The following is a 26,989-nucleotide window of genomic DNA, read 5'->3' on the forward strand; positions in this document are numbered from 1 at the left end:
AGTCAAGATGAATCTTCATGAGTTCAAATCTGGCCTAAGGATTTACTAGCTGTGTGATCCTGGGCAAATCAGTTAACTCTGTTTGCTTTAATTCCCTCATCTGTAAAATAATCTGGAGAAGGAAATGGTAAACCATTTCAGTTTCTTTGCCAAGAAAAGCCCAACTGAATTACAAAGATAGATAGTACACCTTTTCACTCCACTTCATATTTATATATGTTGATTAGTCAATCATACCATTCACATTTCTATAACCCCTTAATAGTAAGATGAAAGGTACTTTTCTCATCTCACTCTTGTGAATTAGTAGTATTATTATTCCTATTTTACAGGTGAGAAAAATGAAACTGGGGGGAATGGTGTAATTTGCTCAAATTGACCCAAATCAAATGACTTGAACTCACATATTCTGACTCAAGATTCAGTGCCTTTTTCATTATATTCCCCTACTTCCAGCTAAGTAAGCTTAACACAGTGAAAATGAATTCAAATTTTTGTATCCAAGTCAACAAATCAAAAAGCATTTACACTGGGAATAATTCGAAGCAGGAAAGACAAGATATAAAATCAATCAACCAATCAAGATTTATTAAACACTGACTATGAGCCTGGCACTAGGTTTTCAACCTACTATTCTCTTGGTAATAGGGAAAATAAAAAAGGAAAAAGGTAAGAGACAGAGAAGAACGTACCTATCATAGGATGATGGTAGAAAAAGTCCAAGTCAAGAGTGCAACGCAGAGAGCAATGAAAACATAGTTGTCCTGGATGTCCTCTTTATGATGGAGTATTTCTACTCTTTTCTCATCTGTAGTTCTATTCCAAGGTAAATAGATAGACAGACAAACAGACAGACAAGACTAGTTCCCTTTGGATTAGAAATGCAAAAGCTCTTATAAAAATGTAAAAATATTCTAAGGAAAATAATAATATGAAATTACTTATATTTTCCAATAGGTTTTATTGTCTAAATTTAAAACATGCTCTTCTTTTCCCCAAATCAGGTTTTTCCCAATTAATTATAATTAAAGTAATTGCCACTACAGTAATTATATCTTTATCAATTCTAATATTCACATTTACAACTCAGCTATTAATTGGACTTAAGAAATTAAGGTATAAATATAATTAATTTCCTGTCTAAGGATAGTTCTAGCCACAGTAAATCTATCCTGATAACAGGCAACTGAGGCATAGAAAAAAACTTTATTGCATAGGATATTGCCAGAAAATAAGACTTATGGTATAAATATAATCTATCCCTAAGAACAGCACTCCAATAAATCTTCATGATTATGGGGAAACAAAATCAAGGCCATTCATTAGAAGTCAGGCAAAAGAAACTTAGTAAATATTTTTGGTTTACCATTAATTTAATTATTCTTCACTTTGTTTATTATACAAGTGTTTATTATTGCTCCCTTACAATGTCTCCCAAAGTAAACAATCTAAAATACAAAATAAAACCTTTAGAACATGTATATATAGTATAGGAAAACAAATTTTCACATTGACCATGTCCAAAAACATTTACTATATTCCACAGTCAGTCTATCACAGAGTCAATCATTCTCTGGTAGAAGATGTATAGAATATTTCATATTCAGTTCTCTAAACTTGCTTCATCACCTTTTTCATCTTTTCCCCTACCTCTGGATTTGCTTCACCAACATTTTTTTTTCTTTTCCCAAAATCTTATTAAAATCAGTGATTCAGAATTTTATATGATTGGGTCTTTGTCTAAATCGCTGGAATAATCCTTCCATGTTCTATGTAAGTTTGTGAGAAACCTGTTCTCAATACAATCAGGGATTTCACTTTATCTGATTCTCCCCTCAAAATCCTCTTTGATCCCTGGTCTACTATATGCTACTCGAGGAGAGAAAAAAAAAAAAAACAAAAACTACCAAGTGATTGTAAATCACTTTGAAAAAAGCCAAGAGGTTATCTCGCTAATACTAATAATAAAAACTTCTAAAAAGAGTGAAAGGCTCCTGTTTTATAGATCGCTGTACTTCTAGCACTGGTTTGTCAAAACAAAGACTTTTCCCACAGGAAGAGCTTGTCAATAAACCAGAGCTGTCCAGTTTTTAACATAGCTTCCAATTCCCTGAGCTTCCTACATAAAGGAGGTAAGTCTATTCCTTTCAGAAAGCTGGAAATGTTTATTCCATTCCACAGTGAGAAGATGAAAGAGAGTAGCATAAAATTAGTAGAAATAACAATGATGGTGAGAGTTATTTTAGATGATTACCTTAAACTTTCATAGACATCATTTTACAAAGTGATTTAAGTTTTTATCTTGCATCTCACATAATCCTCATGAGAGCTTTGTGAGGCAGAGAAAGAACATAAACACATCTAACTTTCTATTTCACTGCATTTTAATGAATACATTTGGAGGATGTGTTCATTTATCCAGTAGAACTGTTTGCTACTTAAAAACCAAAAGATAACAAAAGAATTGATGTTGCCATCTTCATTCAAGCTGCCAATATGGGTGTTGGACAGGAATATATGTATCTTTGTTAATGATTAAAAAAAAAAAATTCAGGCAGGATACTTTCATGGCTCTCTCCTTCAGCGAACATAGATTCACTGTTAGTCCTCGGGGAAAATGAAGCGATTGTAATCTGAGGTTTCACCTAGAGAGACCTTCCTGACAAGCCTGCCACCAACGATGACAGTGTCCCATGAAGAAGTTCTGGCATCAATTAAGAAAAAGTGAACTTCTAACCTGTGTGAACTCTCATGGCTGAGGCCTGGCCTTGTGGAGCTTTTGAGTATACAAAGGTTAATCAGTGTGGGAGAGTCTCAGACTACTTCTCCTATAGAAGCTCGATGGGATACAACAACATGTCCCTTCAAGTCCCCATTTTTTCCCTAGGAAAAAATGAAACTCCAGTATGTTGCTCTCTGTATAAGAAGGCAGATGAATTCTAATAATGCAATTTTGCAGAGATTTACTCAAATCCAATCTGATCATCAAGTCAGACTGTATGAATGATTCACATCATTAGAGTATTTTAAAGATTCTAAGATCTTTTCAACAACCATACAAGGGATTATTAACCTTCTTTTTACAAATGAGGAAATTCAGTTCAATTCCATCAAGCAAACAATCAACCAAAACCATTTAGTAAACATTATTATGTATAAATCACTATGCTGTGTACTAAGAATGCAAAGACAAAAGTGTTATAGTTTCTCTCAAGGAGATTAATTTGTATCTAGGGAGCAATGCAGGTATAAACAATATCATACATATGTTTCTGTTTTTATCTTGCTGTCTCCATCTGCATTATTGTTGCTCTCTGTCTCTGGTTCTATCTCTCTATATCTGTCTCTGTGTCTCTGTCTGTTTCTGTCAGGATTGGAGTCAGGAAGATTTATCTTCAGGAGTTCAAATATGGCCTCAGGCATTTACTAGTTGCATGTTCCTAGGCAATTCATTTAACCTTATTTGCCTCAATTCCCTCATCTATTAAGATGACCTGGCAAAGGAAATGGCAAACCACTCCAGCATCTTAGCCAAGAAAACTCCAACAAAATAACCCTGTCTTTTTTGTATCTCTCCCCTCTCCACCCACCAAGGCCCTCCTGCCTATGGATGTGAAGGGGCCATATCAGGAGGTCAATAGCACCCACAAAATTAATAGCTAATTGAGTCAATTTGATAGTAATCAGGGGTTAGAGTCGTCCTTCAGTTTTTTCCTCCTCTAACCAAGCAGGAAGCATGATGAACTTGAAAGCAGGTCCCACCAATTTCATTTGCCACCATCCCCCCTGCCATAGGCATCCAGGGTACTGGAGGAGGGGAGGAAAACCTATTTTTAAAAATCAAATTTGACTTAAGAAGGGGTAGTAGCATTTACGCCCACATGGCAAAAGATAGATGTCATTCAGCCTTTACCTCTGAGAAGTCTCCAAAGTCAGATTTAAAGAGATGTCAACAAAATCATGAATACTGAAACAAGACCTCTTGTTAGGTAAAGTCCACTTTGAGTTTTGCATTTAATCCATGAACCTGATGTCCTCAGAGAATTCCCTCCTTCAAATATTTTACAAACATTTATTAAGCAAACCTACTATGTATTAGATCCTGGATAGGATGGCTAGTTAGCATAGTATATAGTGTTCCAGGCCTATAGTCAGGAGAAGTCATTTTTTCTGAGTTCAAATTCAGCCTCAGACACTTCCTAGCTGTTTGTCTATAGGCAGGCTACTTAACCTTGTTTGCTTCAGTTTCCTCATCTGAAAAATGAGAGGGAAAAGGACACGGAAATCCATTCTAATACTTTTGCCAAAAAAAACCCAAATGGGATTATGAAGAATTGGATGTGACTGCAATGACTTCACAACCATATTATATTCTGTGAAATGTATGGGGAGGGGGAAGATTGGTGGGGAATGGCAATGTATAAAGAATAACATAATTCTTACTCTTAAGGAGATTTCAATCTAGTTAATAAGATAAGATGATAGTCAACAATAGGAGCAAAATAAGGTATTTCACAATTTCTATTAGATAGATTCCAGATTTGTGATTTTATGCATATAGGAAATTTAAAATACAATTCAATTATATCTTAAAACTTCTGAGCTTTAAGGGACATTGAGAAACATGGTGACTTCTTAATAGCCACAGAGACACATGTGTCAGTGTGACAGATGCAGTACATGAATCCAGAGCTCTCTGATTCTAGGGAAAATTTATATCTATTATTTCCTAGTTTTTTCCAAGCCATTCTATTGGCAGTCTGGTCCTGCTCTTCCTCTCATTTAAACTTGACCACTGCCCATGGGATCCTTTTGCTCTGATATCTGAGTTCTCACATTATCTTGCTCAGAACCAAACATCACATCACACCACTTACTAGCTATTTCCAAACCACACAGCATCAGGTACTTTAAGCCACTCACCTTTTGCTGTTTTTCCAAACTCCTTTATATCTCATTGTTTTTTTTTTTTGTTTTGTTTTGTTTTGTTTTGTTTTGTTGTTGTTGTTGTTGTTGTTGTTGTTGTTGTTTTGTTTGTTTGTTTTTTCATTACAATGTGAGCTCCTTGATGGAAGATATTTTTGTTTACATTTCTATCTCCAATATTAAGCAAAGTGCCTGGCAAATAATAAGTACTCAATACATTTTCATTCATTCATTTAATGTGTTATTCTAAGAAGAATCAATAAGTAACACAGATAATAAAAAAAGAAAATGAAGAGATCACTGTGAGCAGACATTTGGTAAGGTTACAATACAAGTTGGATCCTGAAGAATGAGCTGAATTGGGAGAGACAGAAAAATAAGGTAAGATAGGATGAAAGTCTAAGAGAGTTAGAATCTAAAGAAAAGTTTGAGACTTTCTAATCTAGAAGTATCAAACAAAATACAAATCCCACTCTGTCTACAAAACTCTCCAGTGATGCTCAAACCAGTTTAAAATATAACTGGGAAATATTTAACAAAATTTAAAAAGATAAAATATAGATAATGTTAATTTTTTTCCTAATGTAATATGAACCCTGCAGGAATTCTTATTATAGTAAATACCCCCTTTTTCTATTTAAGTTTGGTGTCAGAGGGTGACCCTAGATTCTGGTTTAACCTTTTCCCCTTCTCACTAGAGAATCTGAGGCTTACATAGATAATTTTTTTTTTTTTTTTGCCAAAGTCATACATATAGTAAACATCAGAACCTGTACCATCTAATTCCAAATATGTTACTCTTATCACTATTTTTTTCTAGGTAGTGGAACAGGAAAAAGCATTCATACACAATAATCATAGAATAATTGAAGGTAAGAATATGAGAAACATTTCTCATGTAGAAAAATAATTCTTTCTGGGATCTGAGGATAAAGAAGAAAGAGGCCTGCTTGCCCATAACTTGTAGTCTGATGGTCACCTGGAATGTGTGACTACGCCTTCATCTGTATGGCTAGAATTAGCATGGGTCTACTTGATTTTGGATTCTAAATCCAGTTTCTTCCCTTACTAATTGTGATGTTCTGGTCAGTCACCGAATCTGCCTCAGATCCTTTAACTACAAATACAACTGTCGCACTAGTTTTCTGGAAGCAATGAGCCAAAAGTATTAGGAAAATATGTTAAACTTTCATTTGAACTAGATTATAAACTCAGTGAAGTGTTTTCCTATTGATTGGCCCATCACCCCACATCTGATTATACAGCAGCAAAGCAAACTGCATTAGCTCTGAGGCTCTAGGAGGAGTAAGAATCAAATAATGAATCTGAAAAATATTCATTGAAGCCTACAATCTATCTACCCTGTCTGCTAATTTTGACCTAACAGTTACCACCAAGAAAACACAGGTACCCCATCAGTCAGCACCACACCATCCCTATGTGATTCCAGCAAACAGAGCTTTTATGTGTGTATAAATTCACTTATCTTTGCAGATACGTTCCAGGGATGTACACATTGATAACAAGATTGCCACACACATTGCCAAAGCTAGCTTGGTCTTTGGGAGGCTCTGAAAGAAAGTGTGGGAGAAAAGAGATATTAGATTGACTACCCAACTGAAAGTTTACAAAGCTGTTGTTCTGACTTCATTGTTATTTGTCTGTAAAATGTTTCCAGCATCATGCCAGAAAACGAAATCAGTTCCATTTGAATGGCCTTAGGAAGCTTCTGAAGATCACCTAGTGGGATAAGATACCAAACATTCTGGTTATTTCTCAAACTAAACTGCCAGACATTCAAATTCTACTATAGGGAGCACAACTGCATCGGGCTAGCAACACTGTTAAAAATATCAAATCTGTACTTGTCCTTAAAAAAAATATTTTATGGAGAACACACAGGGCAGTCATGCACAAGGTAGCCAAAAAGGTGATACAAGGACACTTTCAAGTCTTAAGAACTATAGAATCTATTGTATGACATGGGAGATACTGGCACAGGACATCCCAGTTTAGTGTGACCTCATCAGAGAAGGTATGTGTGCTCTATGAATAAAGGAGAATTAAATTAATTCAGAAGAAATGAGGGATGTAAAAAGTTAGAGAATAAACCCCAAATGTTTATAGGGATTTTTTGTATGCAAACCTGTAGCAGAGAATTCCAAACTTATATTGGTCTTATCAGCCACAGTTGGACACACTAATTTGACTCTAATATAGTCATGTCATACTATATTGTAAGATCTTGGAATCAAGAAGCAAAAAACAAACAAGCAAACAAAGAAAAATCCACATAAGACTAATTTATATACCATATAATAGAAAGTACTCAACAGAAAGAAAATACTAAATTTAAGGAGAATCACAGAAGGATTACTGGGGTGGGGGAGTAGCCTTCAAGCTGTAGCTTGAAGGAAGTTAAGGAAGACAACAAGATGAGATAAAGTAGACTATTCTAGACATAGGAGATAGCCAAAGAAATACCAGGAACCACTGCTATCACATACATGATTAGTGATCATTTATTCTTTTCTCAAAGACGTTCCATGAGAAACAAACCTCTTCAAAATGCTTTCTAATCCTGAACATTCTAATCTTGAACAGTTAGGAAGTTTTATTGTTATTGTTCATCTTTTTGCAATTTTCATCCATTACTGATGATCAATAGAGGATCTGAGACCAAGCAGAACAAATATACCTTCCTCAAGACAATTCTTCAAATATTTGAAGATAGCTATATTGTCTTTCAACTATGCTCCTATTTTTTTTTTTCCTTCTCTAAGCTAAATATTCCCAGTTCCTCCAAATTATTCTTATATGACAGTGGACTCAAGTAAAAGCCCTTAACCATCCTGATTGCCTATCTCTGGACATTGCTTGGCTTATCAGTTTCCTTCTTAAACTATGGAACTCAGAATAGAACACAGCTTCATTCTTGGAATATGTGCCTCACTTAATGAAACCTAACATTATGTAATTTTTAATATTTTTATTTTTTACTGCTACATCATAGTGTTAGTTCATGTTTACCTGAAAATCCATTAAAAACCACAGGTATTATCTGCCAAACTGCTCTCTAACTTCCCCTTTTCTATATTATTTGTGAAATTGTTTTTGAACTCAAGTGTAAGATTTTATTTACAATTGTCTCTGATAAAACTTTATTTTATTACATTCAGCCTAGTGAGCAAGCTTCTTAAGACTTTTTAGATTCTAAATTTGTTTTAGATTCTAAAACCACTGTGTCACTTAGAAGTGAGTGATAAACATGGTATCTAGGTATTTATCTAAATCACTGATAAAAATTGGTAAAATGGCATGGAACCAAACTAGATCTCTGCAACATTCTACTGCAAACCTCCATTATAGCTGGAAAATCAGCCATTGCTGACTGCTAACTGAGTCCTGTCGTTAAACTGGTTCTTTTGTTGTTCTTTATGTTGTTGAGTTCTTTCAGTTGCATCCAACTTTTTGTGATTCCATCTGGGGTTTTATTGGCAAAGCTATTGGAGTGGTTTGCCATTTCCTTTTTCAGCTCATTTTACAGATGAAGAAACTGATGCAAACAGGGTTAAATGACTTGAGTAACATAACTATTAAATATTTGAGGCCAAGTGTGACCTTAGGACAATGAGTCTTTGTGTTTTTACATCCACCATTATCTACTGTGCCACTTAGCTGCCTACTAATCCATTCTATAGCTACCTAATTCTATTATTGCCTGTTCCATCTCTCCATCTTTTCGGCAAGATTAACATGAAATCCTTTATTAAATGGTTCCATTTATGTAAGTGATACAAATAACTACATATTTATCTGAAGCATATTTTTAACTTACCATTTTAGCTACTTTGTAATGAAAGGAAGTAATTATATGCTGCCATATGCTATATGTTATTTAGGAAAGCTTGGTGAGTCTTTGTAATCATTGCTTCCTTTTCCAGTTATTCACTCATTATCTCTTTAACCATATGTTACTCAATTTTCACCTGAATTAAAGTCAAGTTTATGGCAGCCTTTGATGTCTTCTTTTTAAAAAAAAAATGAGGATAATATTTGCTTTTTGGTCTCTAATTTATCTTTATTTTCTCTAATTTTCCATGTTCTTTCAAATATTGTTGATATTAACAATTATATCTTCCCATTGTTTCTGAAGATTAGGATATAGCTCATGTACTGTACATAAAGTCTAGAATAATTATTGCAATGCTTGTTCTCACATAAATATGAGTTGATTATGAATTAATTAGCCAGTCTAAGATAACTTTTACAAAGGGTGTTTATTGAGATGATATATAGGAGTACTTGGTTTCAAATATCTCTCCAATAGTCTGGGACACATTTCCCCACAATTACACAAATATTTCAAGGGAAAATGGGCTCTAGGTTAGACTCTACATCAGCAAAAAGTAACTCCTAGTAACTAAGAATCCTTTCTTCCCTTTATGGGTTTCTCATGAAGTTGTCCTCTGGTATGGCACAGCTTTTTGCTGGAATCTTTGTGAAACCAAGCATTTATATCCAATTAGTTCTTGGTTTCCAATGTAGGCACTGCCATAAAATAATATGGAAATATTGCTAATATATCAAGGGAAAGATGGAGGACTCAATTTTTTTGTATTATTTTGGATCCTTTGAATCTAATAAGGTCTTCTTCCAATGATAGTTGGGGGGTAGCTTAGCCTGACATTTCCTCATTTCCATTCTACCACACTTGCACCAAGTAAAACCTCTTCAGGAATTTTACTGGACATCCACACTGCCTCTAATTTCTGGAATAACCTTGGTTCTCAACTAGCTTAGAATTGATGTGCATAATTCATGTTATGCTTTATTTTCTCAGAGCAAATGTAAGAAATTCTGCCCAGTGAGTTATGATCTTCATCTATATAATTTACAATAGTTCTTCTTTTCTATGTATATTAAATATAGATAACCCTGAGAATGTAAGGTATCTTTTTTTTTTTTAATTTGCATAGCACTTTACTTTTAATAATATCCCCCTCCCAATTACATGGAAAAATAAAGGAAGGAAGGAAGGAAGGAAGGAAGGAAGGAAGGAAGGAAGGAAGGAAGGAAGGAAGGAAAGAAGAAAAAAATAACATGAACATATTATGCTTTATGCATTCAAATGTCATCAATTCTTTTTCTGGAGGTGAATAGCATTTTGAAGAAACTAAGTACAGACCAACATCTCACACTTTATTACCAGGATAAGATCAAAATGAATAAGGTTTCTTAATTAATCTTAACATTCTTGTGCAAAGTCAGTCTACTTAAAAAGACATTTCCGGATTTGGTCTGAAGTCTAAGATGGAGTCATGGAAACTAAAGGCAACAATTGAGATTGATTGAGTCTTGCTCTTAATTTGTTAGAGTATCAGGGAGTTTTATCACTTAATTCCAGTGAGATTGGATGATTTGATTGATTTAATCAATCAGCTTCACCCTTGAATTCTTATGGGCCAAAGTAATTGAAAGTATTAGGTCCTTTCTTACTGTTTCCAAAGTTTCTTATTAGCCTCCTGTTAGCCAGTTTTGCTCTCTCATGTTTCTATGAAAGTAAAACAAAAGAAAAGTAAGACTTGAGTAATGTTCTCTTTTTTTTATCAGTTATAATCAGTCTATCCACTTTATCTAAGTGTCTTATCCTTTCTTTGATATTCCTCTCCATTATAGACTTCTCATCTTAAATCTATCTTTAGAGAATATCTATAGAATTTATTTAAAAAAACAAATAACAATGTATTACATATTATACAATTATTTGTACAGAAACCCCACCCCACCCCCAACAACTTGCTTTTTCCAAGCAAATCTGATATCTGATTTCTGATATCTCTACTATCACTCCCCCTGACAAGGTTTAGTGTCATTTCCTTATCATTTTGACCTGATGGTTATTTTTTTCAGCCAAGCTGATTCAGCTGAATAATAGAGAATTTTAATTTCATCAGTTTGGTGTACTCTTACTATGGGAATTCCCTTCACCAAGACTAAAGCAGACCAAATCCCTTTATGACTTAGTAGGTAAGTCCCAAGAAGTTGTGTAAGGCATCTAAAGGTTAAGAGGCTTTCCAATAGTCACAATGCTAATAAGATTGAGGACAGGCTTAGAACCTAAATCTTTCTGTTCTGATACTCATCACAACTCCCCAGTGTCCTAAACACAATCATAATCTGGGGAATTGTTAACAATATAAACACTCCACCATGCTATTGTAGAAAGTGTCATAGAGTTGGGGAGACTGGTTTTTGGCACATCTTAAATATGCTTTTTTGTCCCAAAGCAAAGATAAGAAATTCTGTCTACTGAAACTCTAAATGGAGTTATAATTATATTTAGCTAATTTTCAATACTTTTTTTTCCCGCTAAATATGAGTTGCCAAAGCATCTTTATTTAGTGTAAGACATCAGAAGTGTTTCTTTTCTCAGCCTGCACTTCTAGATTTTTATATAATACTGAGTTTTTTTTTTCTTCCCTTCAAAAGAATATCTTAGAAATGAAATCTGAAAAATAATTAAAATCCTTGTGAAAAGTGTTGTGGTTCCTATAATCCTAAATGGCTGAAAGTGGAGGTTACCATTGTTTGTTTTAATTTGATAAACAGAGAAAGCCAAAGGCTGCTTTGAGACATCTTTCTCCTCACTGGAAAGCACTGTTTATGTACAGCTGCAGGGAATTACTCACAAGAGGTTTAAACAGTGGAAAAAGAAAACATCCTTTTTTGGGGGCCTACCCAGCCCACCAAGGTTTGCAGAGTTTGTCTGCTGAAAGGCAGATTATGGTTCATTGAAAACTCCCTTTGGAAAATAAGAAATCAAACATGCATCAGATTGCCCAAACAACATGAAGGGATAATAAAATGAAACGAATGTTAACAGAAAGTAGTTTCGTGGAAAGCTCAATGTCATTTTTTAAAAAATTTCATCAACATTTTATACATTCTGGGAGAAATCAGGTTTTTAAAAAAAGTTGCATATGAGGAGCATAGAACAGAGGGGGTTGTCTCAAAAAAAAAAAAACCATGACAATGTAAAGAACAATGAAAAATACAAAATGAAAATATCAAGTACCATCTATGACCACAAGCAAGTACACCTTGTACATTAGTTTTCTAATCTGTTAATTGAAGAGGATGGGTCTCATCTCCTCTAACCACTATCATTCTAACAGTCTATAATTATGTCTTGAGGAGGAAAAAAAATCAAAATATTTAAAAAAAAGGAAAAAAGTAACCACATTCTCATTTTTCTTGGATAATGAATCAAATTTATCAAGAATATTAAAGAGAGGATCTCTGCATTGGACATTGATATGACTGTCTTCTAACATATTTTCTACTCTGAGATTCTGTTAGATTTCTTTAACAATTCCATTAGATTATTGACTAAATTAAGCAGCAGTCCTCTGAGGCTTTTTAATGAAAAAAATTTCAAAATTGTGACATCTAAAATATACTTATGAAATAAAAACATAAATAAAATGCAAAATTATATCCTCCCAAAATATATAATGAATGTGGTTTTTACTTAGTGTTCAAGTCATATCATATGGAGTAAGTCTGAATCTGTGAATCTTTTTTTTCCCAACAAAGATACATGTTGGGAAATTAACTAATGTGTATAGATATAAGCATTGCTTTCTTTTTCAGAAGAAAGGAAATTCAATGTAATTGAACAACAAAACACTATTATTAAGTGTATGAGGTATACTGAGTACTATGCTGGATACTGGGTCATTATTATCACCTAGAAACATTATAAAGTATCTACTATTATGTTCCAGCTGCTGTGCTGGACACTAAATAGTCCCAGTAAAACATTGCAATATAATATAGATTTTTTAAAAACTATTTCCACTCACTCATATGGAGATTTTGAATTTAAGTATTTGTTTGAAATTGTAGATTTTGGACCTATGTTTTCATCAATAAACATGAATGTTTTGGAATTGAAAGAAAAAAAAAAGGAGAATTATTTATTATAGAACTATAAACTTTTTTTTATTTTTTAAGTATTTCTTAGAGGGGCTTGTGCACAGTTCATTTGTAAAATTCTTTGCACCTTGGCTATGATGTACCTTTCCAAATTTTTTATAAATTATTTTACACACTCAATTGTCAAACCTAGTTTTCCTTTGTAAACAAACAAACAAACAAAAATAGAAACTTTTTTAATTATAAAATTAATAATTATTAACACATATGAACCTCTCCATATTCTGATAAAAATTAAAAGATGGCATATGGAACCATGAACTATTAATGCATTGTTTTTAAAATATATATTTAACATGTTAGTATTAACACCATCCCATTTTTCTAAGTTTCCTTTTGTTTTCTTCTGTGTACTTTTAATGTGTTTTCTTCCTTTTTTTTTCCTTTTGCATTTCTGTCACTAATGATCTATTAACTTACCTCCATTGCTCAAGATAGAAAGAAGTCATCCTTTTTTAAGAAGGAGAGTCCAGCAAAACATTTTAGTACACTGGGAAAATCTAAAAACACAAGTTCCATTCCAGGTCATCACTCTTACAAGAGATGGGAGATGTGCATTCTTCATCTTCAGTCATCTGAGGTCATGCTGCTTACTTCATTGCTCAGAGAACTTGGTATTCTTTTAAAGTTGTTTTTCTTTATATATTTTTCAACACCAGGTAAATTATTTTCTTGTTTCTGCTCACTTTGCTCTAGTTTAACTTCTCAAAAATCCTAGGATTCTAGGAATTTGTCATATTCATTATTTCTTTTTTAATTATTTTTAAAATTTATTATAGCTTTTTATTTATGCATGGGTAATTTTACAGCATTGCCAATTGCCAAACCTTTTGTTCCAATTTTTCCCTTCCCCCCTTCCCCAGATGGCAGGTTGACCAATTTTTTCAGCAATTTGTCAAACACATGTTACATGTTAAATATGTTAAAGTATAAATTACATACAATATTAATATACATGTCCAAACAGTTATTTTGCTGTTCAAAAAGAATCGGACTTTGAAATAGTGTACCATTAGCCTGTGAAGGAAATCAAAAATTCAGACAGACAAAGGTAGAGGGATTGGGAATTCTATGTAGTGGTTCTTTTGTTGGGTGTAGCTGGTTCAATTCATTACTGCTCTATTGGAGCTGATTTGATTCATCTCATTGTTGAAGAGGGCCACGTCCATCAGAATTGATCATCATATAGTATTGTTGTTGACTTGTATAATGATCTCCTGGTTTTGCTCATTTCACTCAACATCAGTTCAGATAAGTCTCTCCAGGCCTTTCTGAAATCATCCTGTTGGTCATTTCTTACCGAACAATAATATTCCATAATATCCATATACCACAATTTATTCAGCCATTCTCCAATTGATGGAACTCAGTTTCCAGTTTCTGGCCACTACAAAGAGGGCTGCTACAAACATTCATGCACATACCGGTTTTTTCCCCTTCTTTAAGATCTCTTTGGGATATAAGCCCAGTAGTAAGACTGCTGTATCAAAGGGTATGCACAGTTTGATAACATTTTGAGCATAGTTCCAAATTGCTCTCCAGAATGGCTGGATGTATTCACAATTCCACCAACAATGTATCAGTGTCCGTTTTCCCACATCCCCTCCAACATTCAGCATTATCTTTCCCTGTCATTCTAGCCAATCTATCAGGTGTGTGGTAGTATCTCAGGGTTGTCTTAATTTGCATTTCTTTGATTAATAATGATTTGGAGCAGCTTTTCATATGGCTAGAAATAGTTTCAATTTCCTCATCTGAGAATTTTCTGTTCATGTCCTTTGACCATTTATCAATTGGAGAATCACTTGATTTCTTATAAATTAGAGTCAATTCTCTATATATTTTGGAAATGAGGACTTTATCAGAACCTTTGACTGTAAAAATGTTTCCCCAGTTTATTGCTTCCCTTCTAATCCTGTCTGCATTAGTTTTGATTGTACAAAAACTTTTGAATTTTATATAATCAAATTTTTCTATTTTGTGATCAGTAATGATCTCTAGTTCTTCTTTGGTTATAAATTCCTTCTTCTTCCACAGGTTTGAGAGATAAAATATCCTATGTTCCTCTGATTGGTTTATAATCTCTTTCTTTATGCCTAGGTTATGAACCTATTTTGACCTTATCTTTGTGTATGATATTAAGTGTGGGTCAATGCCTAGTTTCTGCCATACTAATTTCCAATTTTCCCAGCAATTTTTGTCAAACAGTGAGTTCTTATCCCAAAAGCTGGGATCTTTGGGTTTGTCAAACACTAGATTATTAAAGTTATTGACTGTTTTGTCCTTTGAACCTAACCTATTCCACTGATCAACTATTCTATTTCTTAGCCAATACTAAATGGTTTTGGTAACTACTGTTTTATAATATAATTTTAGATCTGGTACAGCTAAGCCACCTTCATTTGATTTTTTTTTTTCATTAATCTCCTTGAAATTCTTGACTTTTTGTTTTTCCATATGAACTTTATTGTTATTTTTTCTAGGTCATTAAAATAGTTTTTTGGGAGTATGATTGGCATAGTGCTAAATAAATAGTTTAGTTTAGATAGTATTGTCATCTTTATTATATTTTGTCGCCCTATCCAAGAGCATTTAATATTTTTCCAATTAATTAGATCAGACTTAATTTGTGTGGAAAGTGTTTTGTAGTTTTGGTCATATAGTTTCTGATTTTCCCTTGGCAGATAGATTCCTAAATATATTATACTATCAGTAGTTACTTTAAATAAAAATTATCTTTGTAACTCTAACTGTTGGTTTTTTTTTAGTGATGTATAAGAATGCTAATGATTTATGTGGATTTATTCTGTATCCTGCAACTTTGCTAAAGGTGTGGATTATTTCTAATAGGTTTTTTAGTAGAATCTCTGGGGTTCTCTAAGTACACCATCATATCATCTGCAAAGAGTGATAATTTGGTTTCCTCATTACCTATTCTAATTCCTTTAATTTCTTTCTCAATTCTTATTGCCAAAGCTAGCATTTCTAATACAATATTGAATAGTAATGGTGCTAGTAGGCAACCTTGTTTCATTCCTGATCTTATTGGGAATGATTGCAGTTTATCCCCATTACATATGATGCTTATTGATGGTTTTAACTAGATACTACTGATTATTTTAAGGAAAAGTCCATTTATTCCTATACTCTCAAGTGTTTTTAATAGGAATGGATGTTGGATTTTATCAAATGCATATTCATTATTTCTTATAGCAAAATAAAATTTCCAACTCATCTCCTTACTGTACTTCAGACATGATATTCCATTTCTCACATCTGTGCTTCTATACAGATTGCTCCTCACATTTGGAATGTACATCCTCCTCTCTGCTGCCTCTTGAAATTCCTAGTTTCCTTTAAAGTTTATACTATATACAAAATCTCTTATCTTCTCACCAACTAATCTTCCTCCACACAAATTCCATAATTATATTTATCTTAATATATTATGCATTCATATATATTGATATATGTAATTCTATCTCCTATTATGTGAATTTATAAATTTCTTAATCTATCTGAAGTAATATACCTATATGCATGATGTTTTATATTTAGATATCTATTTGAAGAATATATGTGTATGGGTATGCATGTATGTGCATACACATATGTGTGTGTTTGTACATTCATGTATACTTACATTCTCACAGAAGTGCACACACAATTAACTTGAAGTTCATAGTATAATGGCAGGGAGGAAGAAAATCTTAGCTATGGTGACCAGAATTTGAAGTCTTATGATCTTCTAAATATTAAGAGATTCTTCACATGACAGCTTTCTATTTTTTTTTTCACTTGACAGCTTTTCTTTTTCTTCAGGTTCCACAAATTGCTGTGCTTGCTTACCTATTCATCATCAATGTTTGTATTACTTCTCATTAGATTTTTCTCACCTAACAACGTTTTGTAGTTTTCTGTTTGTTCTGTTTGTTTCTTTTTCTTTTCTTTTTTTGCTGAGACAACTGGGGTTAAGTAACTTGCCCAGGGTCACACAGCTAGGAAGTGTTAAGTGTCTAAAAACAGATTTGCACTCAGCCCTTCTGACTTCAGGGCTGGTACTCTATCTACTGCACCACTTAGCTGCCCCTGTTTCATTTTTTAAACGATTACTCAATATATGATTACACAAGGATCAGAAAGGAACCATCTTATTATACTTTCAACTTATTCCCCAGCCCCTATTTTCCTTCATAACTAAAGACTATTGCTTTTGGAATTTAGATTCAAATCCTAGATCTCACAACTTGGGCAAGTGATTAAGCTTTATTAAACCTTCTTGGGCCTCAGTTTTCTTATTTGTAAAATGAAAACGTTAGACTAGATTTGCTATTAATATTTTTGAACTTTGGTTCTTTGATCCTTTTACTCTATAATAACAAATGATGAAGCTAATGATATTGATAATGATAACAACAAAAACATTGTCATTATTAACATAATGTACATATCATCATTATCATCCTATCTGCTCATGGAGTTGCTTAGAAGATACTCTCAGTGAGACCTTCAGAAAATAGATGTATATGTCAATATTTTATTAAACTATAAATATTAACTACTTTTTAAGCCTCTACAAATATCCAAAGAACATTTTATAGAATGTGGTAATAGTAAGATAATTACTTATCCCATGCCCTTTGCAACATCTTTCTTATATTCTCCTTTTTTCTTCTTTGATGGTGTTATCATCCTGTTGCAAGTCCTCATCTATATGTTCATGCCTGGAGTATTGTAATAGTCTTATGGTCATAAATCTCTCCTCACTCCAATCCATTTTCCACTCAGCTATCAAAGAGATATTCCAAAAGCACAGGTCTTGCCATGTCATTCTCTTATTAAACTCTTTGTGGTGATTGCTGTTCAGTCATTCAGTTGTGTCCAACTCTAAATAACCCCATGTATTTATCCATGATGTTTTCTTGGAAAAGATACTATTGTGGTTTGTGATTTTCTGCCTCCCATTTTAAAAATAAAGAACTGAGGCAAATAGAAGTTAAGTGGCTTGCCAAAGTCACATGGCTAGTAAGTGCCTGAAGCCATTTAAGCTTAGATCTTCCTAACTCCAAGTTCTATGCCGTAGGTAGTGTCATTTAGATACCTACTGACTTAACTGTAGTTTCTTCTAAACACTTTCAGTATCAAATAAAATTTTTTGTTCTGCTTTTAAAACCTTTTATGATGAGTCACGGTCCCCTTCCCCAAAATCTTTCTAGTTTTCATCTTATTCCCTTCCACATATTCCATGACTAGTGACACTTGTTGTTTCTTACACAAAATACTTCATCTTTGATTTTGAGGATTTTTATTGTGTCCCTCATGTCTGCAATTCTCTTCTTCAACAATTCTGCCTTCTAGCTTCCCTTATTTCCTTCAAATCCCAGCTAAAATCCACTTTCTACAAGGAGTCTCTTTCAATCTCCATAACACTAGCATTTTCTCCCAGCGATTATCTTCAATAAATACTGTATATATCTTGTCTGTACACAATTGTTTCCTTGCTATTTATGTCATTAGAATGTAAACTTCTTGAAAGCAGGAACTATATTTTGCTTTTCTTCACATTCTCAGTACATAGCACAGTGTCTGGCCCATAGTGGGTGTTTAATAAATACTTGATTGAATGAACTCCATAAAAATATGAGAATAAAACAAGGCTGCTCAAGACTACTGTATTACTATTGGAGTTCCTCCAAGTATCTTGGGACATTGCAGTACAATTTCTAAGACATAATATTGTTCCTTGAATATTTAAGAGCAATGATTTTAATAGATGTCACAATGCTAGAATCTCATAGCTTCCAAATCACTTGTGATGAAATGTTTCAAAAATATAAAGAACTAAATAAATGAATCAAAACTGCATGAGAGAACTTTAGGTACCAAAAAGGTAAAGTGAGAAAGGAACACCTCTGAAGCCATCTCAAATGGCCTTTCAAACAACTAGAAAATTGCCTCAGAAATGATCTATGGGCAGGGAAGTAGCTTACCTTTCCAGAAGGAAAAGACGGTCTCACTTGGGTGAAACAGAAATTAGGTCCAAGAGTAGTAGCAATAGTCAGTAGCCAACCACATAGCAGGGGGTCTGTACGAAGACTTCAAGCCTGAGGCAATACATTAGGGATTTCCTGTGCTCCTGCAAGTCAGTAGTACCCTAGGCAACTCTGCAATACAGCTAGAATGCAAGGCATCAACTCTACCCCAACACAAGTAACCAACCAGACTCCATTGCTGAACATAGTAAAACCCTACCCTAGTACCAGTCAACAATGAGAGTTTGCCCTGGGGCCTATCAACAGAGAGAACTTGTTTCCAGAGCAACCAAGCTGCAGGTCCCCACTTATGGGTCAGATCAGCAACAAAATTACATCTCCCTGATGAATCACCAGAAAGATACTGTTACCATAGCACCCCAGTAGCAAGGCCCCACACCTGGAACGGGCCATCAAGTATGTTGCACAGCCAGGGGAGGCCAACAGGAACATTCCACACCCCAGTACAAGCTAGAAAGGAGGTCTACTATCCAGAGAAAGCAGACAGCCAAAGCCTGAAGCTGTGTAAAAGCCAGAAGAGCCAGAGTTCCAACATAAAAAGATTGAAACAGTGCAAGACCCAAAGCTTAACTCTCACATAAAAATACTAAATCACAAAAAGGCAGAAAAATGAGCAAATGAATCCATTTAACAAGAAGAACTGGATTGTAGAAAGTTATTTTGGTGATAGGGAGGATCAAGGCATAAACTTAGAAAAGGAAAATATGTCAAAATGGCTATATGTGAAACCTCAAAGAAAAATTTAATTTGGTCTCAGGCTCAGAAAAAGATATTTTAAAAAAATTTATAGCAAATTAGAGAAGTAACAAATATAGTGAGAAAAGAAATGAGTATGAGAATCATGAAAAAAAAAATCAACAGTATGGGAAAGACATGCAAAATTTTATCCAAGAAAATAACTTCCTAAAAAATAGAATGGATCAACTGGAAAAAGTAAGTATAAAAGCTCACTGAAGAAAAAAAAAATCCTTAAAAATTAGAATTGAAGAAGTGAAAACTAATGACTCTCTAAGACATCCAGATACAATAAAACAAAATCAAAAAGGGAGAAACAGAAGAAAATGTTAAATCTCTCATTGAAACAGCAAGTCACCTAGAAAACAGATCCAGGAGAGATAATATAAAAATTAATAAACTACCCAAAAGTCATGATCACAAAAATGAACAAACAAACCTGGACAACATATTTCAATAAATAATCAAAAAAAACTTCCCTGATATATTACAGCAAGAGAACAAAATAGAAATTGAAAGAAGCTACCAATTACCACATGAAAGAAATATGAAAATGAAAATTCCTAGGAATGTCATAGTCAAATTTCAGAGTTCATGGATAAAGAACAAAGAATTATAAGATTCATCTTTTTATCAAATGTAATGGAGCTATAGTCAAGATTTCACAATATTTAACAGCTTTCCCTTAAAGAATGGGAGAACTTGGCATGTAATGTACCATAAGGAAAAGGAGCTAGGGTTACTAGCAAGAATCACATATGCAATAAAATTGAATATAATCTTTTGGGGAGGAGGGGAAATGGACATTTAACAAAATATTTTCCAGCATTTCTAATTAAAAGACTGAGCTGAATAAAAAAAAAATTGACCTGCAAATAAAGACTCAAAGAAAACATAAAGAGATTAAAAAAAGAAACAAGAAAAAGAAAATATAAGAAATTCAATAAGGTTAAACTGTTTATATTTCTACATGGCAAGATAGTATTTGTAACTCTTAAGAGCTTTGTTATAAAAACAATGAGAAGAAGCACATGTAAACACAGGATGTGTGTATAAGAGGATGATTCTTCCCCAAAAGCAACAACTATAACATAATAAAGGGTGAGAAAGAAAATTGCACTGAAAAAAAAAAAAGCGGAGATATTGAATGGAGTAAATTATATCATCTTAAAAAAGACATATGAGACCTATTGTAATGGAAGGAGGGATGACAGGCAAAGTTTAAATGTTACTGTCATCAGAATTGGCTCAGAGAAGGAATAACATGCATATTGATTTGGATGCAGAAAACTATGTTACCCTATTAGGAAGTAAAAAGGTATACAAATAATAGAAAGGAGGGACTGGATAAAAGGTGGTGTGTGTCGTGGAAAGTGATAATCATAAATAAAGCATTTGTGAGGAGGGAAAGAAGGAGATGTAAGGGAGAGATAAGGATAAATGAGCGAAAAATTGCATGGAGGGAAATACACAGTCATAATAAATATGAATGATATGAACTCACCCATAAAATGGAAGTAGAAAGCAAAATGCACTAAAAAAATCTGCAATATATAGTTTACAAGAAACACATTTGAAGCTGAGACATACACACAGGCTAAGGTAAGGGAATAGAGAATAACGTATTATGATTCAGCTGAGACAAAGAAAGCATGGGGTAATGACCATGATCTTAGATAAAGCAAAAATAAAAATAAATCTAAATAAAAGAGATAAAAAATAAACTATCTTGTTGAAATGTACCATGGACAATGTAGTCATAACAATAGTAAACAAATATGTACTGAATTGTGAAATATTAAATTTTGAAAAAAAGTTGAATGAGTTACAGGAGGAAATAGATTTTAAACTATACTAGTGTGGAAGACCTCTTCTCAGAACTAGAGAATTCTAACCAAAAAAATAAATAAATAAAAAGAAAGAAAGAAATAAAGAATGTGAATACAGCTCTGGAAAAGTTAAATATCATAGAACTTTGGAAAAATGAATGGGAATAGAAAGGAATACAATTTTCAGCAATACATTTTACCTACCCAAAATTAGTCATGTATTAGAACATTAAAAACCTACCAAGTGAAGATACTGTTTTCAGAATATAATGCAACCAAAAAACTACATTCAATAATGAAAAAAGAAAGATTACAAATTAATTGAAAATTAAGTAATCTATTCTTAAAAAAAAACAAGTAGGTCAAAGAATAAATCATAGAAAGAATTGATAATTTCAACAAAGAAAATGACAAAAATGAGATATGATAAAATGTATAGTATGCAAAATCATATTTAGGTGAAAATGTATTCTGGCATTCAAAGATTCTAATAAGGGCCTCATTTCCAAATATTTAGAGAAGTGATTCAAATTTATAAGAAATCAAGCCATTCACCAATTGATAAATGGTCAAAGGATATGAACAGACAATTTTCAGCTGAAGAAATTGAAACTATTTCTAGTCATATGAAAAGATGCTGAAAATCACTTTTGATCAAAGAAATGCAAATTAAGACAACTCTTGAGATACCTGTCAGATTGGCTAACATGGCAGGAAAAGATAATAACAAATATTGGAGGGGGTGTGGGAAAACTGACATTGATACATTGTTGGTGGAACTGTGAATGGATGCAACCATTCTAAAGAGCAATTTGGAACTATGCTCTAAAAGTTATCAAACTGTGCATACCTTTTGACCTAGCAGTGTTACTACTGGGCTTATATCCTAAAGAGATCTTAAAGGAGGGAAAGGGACCTACATGTACAAAAATGTTAGTGGCAGCCCTTATAATAATGGCTAGACACAGGAAACTGAATAGATGCCCATCAGTTGGAGATTGGCTGAGTAAATTGTGGTATATGAATGTTATGAAATATTATTGTTTTGTAAGAAATGATCAGCAGGCTGAATACAGAGAGGCTTGGAGAAACTTACATGACCTGATGCTAGTGAAATGAGCAGAACCAGGAGATCATTATATACAGCAACAACAAAGATCTATACAATAATCAATTCTGATAGATATGGCTCTCTTCAACAATGAGATGATTCAAACCAGCTCCAATTGGCCAGTAATGAAAAGAATCATCTACATTCAGAGAAAGGATTATGGGAACTGAGTGTCGACCACAACACAGCATTTTCACTCTTTCTATTATTCTTTGCTTACATTTTTGTTTTCCTTCTCAGATTTTTTTTTCTTTTTAGATTTGATTTCTCTTGTGCAGCAGGATAACTGTGTGTGTGTGTGTGTGTGTGTGTGTGTGTGTGTGTGTGTGCACGTATTGGATTTAACATATAATTTAACATGTATTTGCCATCTAGGGGATGGGGTGGGGAAAAGAAGGGAAAAATTTGGAATAGAAGGTTTTGCAAGGGTCAATGCTGAAAACATTACCCATGCATATGTTTTGTAAATAAAAAGATATAATAATAAAAAAATAAAAAGAAAATGTATTATCTCTAATTGCTTACATTAAGGAAATAGAAAGAAAGCAGATCAATGAATTGGGCATACAAATAAAAAACTAAGGGAAGAATACAAAATCAAAGTCCCCAATTAAACAATACCAAATTGAAATTCTGAAAATCAAAGGAAAGATTAATAAAATTGAATATAAACAAAGCATTGACTTAATAAATTAAATTAGAAACTAGTTTGATCTGAAAAAAACAGTAAAATAGATAAATAATTGGTTAATTTGATTTTTTTAAAGGAAAGAAGAAAAACAATTTACTAGTATCAAAAATGGAAGGAGTTATTTCACCACCAATGAAGAGGAAATTAGGACAATTGTTAGGAGCTATTTTGTCTAATTATATGCCAATTAATGTGATAATTTAAATGAATGGATGAATCTCTTTTTTAAAATGTAAATTTAGTGAAATTGACAGAAGAAATAAAATGCTTAAACTAAACTTAAAGGAAAAAAACATTGAACAAGCCCTCAAAGAACTTCCTAAGAAATAATCCTCAATACCATATAGATTCAAAAGTGAATTCTACCAAACTTTTAAACCACAATTAATCCCAATATTATGTAAACTATTTGGAAAAAGAGGTGAAGAAGTAGCTCTACCAAAATCTTATTATGACACAAATGTGGTGCTGGTACCCAAAACAAGAAAAGTCAAAACAGAGAAAGAAATTTATAGGCCAATTTCCCTAATACATATTAACAGAAAAATTGAAAAAAAAATAGTAGCAAAGAGTTTACTTTACCAATATCACAAGGATCATACAAAATGACCAGGTGGGACTTATGCCAGGAATATAGGGTTGTTTCAATATTTGGAAAAGTATGAACTAATTGACAAAACAACAACAACAATACAACATAACAAAACAACAGAAAGCATATGTTTATCTCAATAGTTTTTTGAAAATTCCTTTGACAAAATACAGCATTCGTTCCTATTAAGAATACTAAAAAGCATGGGAATAAAAGGAGCTCAACTTAAAATAATAAGTATGATTACTTATTAACATTAACAAGCATGATATGTAATAGAGTTAAGCTAGAGGCCTTCCTAATACAATATAGGGTAAAACAAGGATTCTCATTATAATTTCTGTTATTAAATATTGTACTAGAAAATATTAGCTATGGCAATAATCGAAGAAAAATAAATTAAGGCAGTTGAAATAGACAATAAAGAAACAACACTATCACTTTTGCAAGATTATATAATATTATACTTAGAGAATCCTAGAGAATCAACTCATAAACTATTTGAGATTATAAACAATTTTAGCAAAATTGCAGATATAAAACAAACACAAAAATCATCAGAATTTCTATACATTACCAATAAAATTCATCCACAAGAGATAGAAAGAGAAAATCTATTTAAAATAATTGTAGACAATATAAAATACTTGGAAGTCTATCTGCCAAGACAAATCCAAGAACTATATGAACACAACTACAAACAGTTTTTTTTTTCACACACAAAATTTAGATCCAAAAAACTGGAGAGAAATATTAATTATTTATTGGTAGGCAAAGTCAATGTGATAAAATGACAATTATACCTAAATTAATCTCTTTATTCAATGTCGTATAAATGAAATTATCAAAATTTATTTTTACAGGTAGGAAAAATAATAACAAAATTCATGCGGAAGAATACAAGCTGAATGACCTCAAGGGAATCAGTGAAAGAAAATACAGTAGATGTGATCCAGCTCAATAAGATCTCAGAATGTATTATAAAGTGATAATGATTAAAATAACTTGGTACTGGCTTAGAAATAGAATGTTGATGTGATGACTGAGGCTTGTTCCAATGATTTTGTGATGAAGAGAGTCTTCTACACTCACATAGAGGACTGTTGAAACTGAGTGTACATAACAACATAGCATTTTCATTATTTTTGTTGTTCTTTGATTGCATTTTGTTTTTTCTTATTTTTTTCCTTTTTGATCTGATTTTTCTTTTGCAGCACAATAATTGAAGAAATGTGTCTAGAAGAATTGCACATGTTTAATATATAATGGATTACTTGCCATCTAGGTAAGTGGGGAGAAGCAGGGAAAATTTTGAACACAAGTTTTTGCAAGGGTCAATGTTGAAAAATTATCCATGCATATGTTTTAGAAATAAAAAAGTTTTAATAAAAAAGAATTAGAGTGATAGATCAGTGAAATAGATTTGGTACAAATTACATGATAGTAAATGTCCATAGTAATCTAGCATATGATTAACCTAAAGAAACAAGCTTTTGGAACAACAAATTCTGGGAAAACTGGAAAAGAGTATGTCAGAAACTAGGTATAGACCAACATCTCAAACCATAAACCAAAATAAAATGAAAATAGATACATGACTTACACATAAAAGGTGATACTATGAGCAAATAGATTTATAGATAAGGGAAGAACTTTGGACCAAAGAAAATAAATAGAGCATTGTAAAAGGTAAAATAAATAATTTTGAGTAAATACAATTTAAAAGGTTTTGCACAAACAATGCAACTATATTATAAAGAAAGAAAAAAAAATGGAATAAATGGTTTTGGAACAAGTGTCTCTTATAAAGACTTCATTTTTCAAATATATAAAGAACTGAGTCAAATTTATAAAAATATAAATCACTCCCCTATTGATAAATGGTCACAGGAGGCAAAGAGGCAATTTTCAGACAAAGAAATCAAAGCTATCTAGTCATAAATTAAAAAAAAATGTTCTAAATAAATATTGATCAGAGAAATGCAAATTAAAATTAAAATAACTACCAACTTATACCCATCAGAATGTCTAATATGACAAAAAGGGAAAATTCTGGATGTTGGAGGGGATCCAGAAAACTGGAACACTAATGCAATGTTGGTGTAGTTATAAACTGAACCAAACACTCTGGAGAGCTATTTGGAACTATGTTAATGGGCTATAAAATTGTATATACCTTTTGATTTTGCAATACCACTACTAGGTCTATATCCCAAAGACATACAAAAAAGGGGGAAGTACCTATTTGTACAAATATAAGTATTTATAGCAATTATTTTTTGTGATGACTAATAATGGAACATTGAAAGGATGCCCATCATTTCAGGAATGGCTAGCAAGCTCTGCTATATGATCTTAATGGAATATTGTCGTGTTATAATAAATGACAGAAAGGTTTATTTCCTGGAAAAAATGTGGGGAAAGTTACATTAACTGATGCATAGTGATGCTCAGAACCAGGAGAACATTGTATACAGCAATATTGTTTGGTGAAGAATTGTGACAATATAATGTTCTTAGCAATACGATGACGCAAGGCAATCCCAACAGACTACAGATAAAGCATACGATCTGCTTCCTAAGAAAAACTTATAGTGATTGAATACAGACTGAAGCATGATTTTTTTTCACTTTCTTCCACTTTTATTTAAGTATTCTTGTATAAAATTATTAATATGGAAATGTTTTATGTAATTTTACAAGAATAGCCTACATCTTATTGCTTACTGTCTCAGGAAAGGTACAGGGGAGGAATAGAGGGAGAGAGAGAATTTGACATTCAAAACATTAAATAAACATGTTTTAAAAATTGGAAAAAAAACTCTATAGGAGTAGAATGAAATATATATTTCCTCCATCTTGTTTTGATGTCATCCTATGTTCCCAATAAATCTATAGGCGATGAGCTTATACTCTGATACATTTGTTCAACTCAAAAGTAGTCATTTTAGCCACTTGTGTAGCATTCATAATGCATTCAATATTAAATAATAATAGTATTGTTACTTTCCTAAAATTTTTACATGAATATAATCATATTAGATGAGAAGA

Source organism: Antechinus flavipes, chromosome 1, assembly GCF_016432865.1.
Source record: "Antechinus flavipes isolate AdamAnt ecotype Samford, QLD, Australia chromosome 1, AdamAnt_v2, whole genome shotgun sequence".
NCBI lineage: Eukaryota > Metazoa > Chordata > Mammalia > Dasyuromorphia > Dasyuridae > Antechinus > Antechinus flavipes.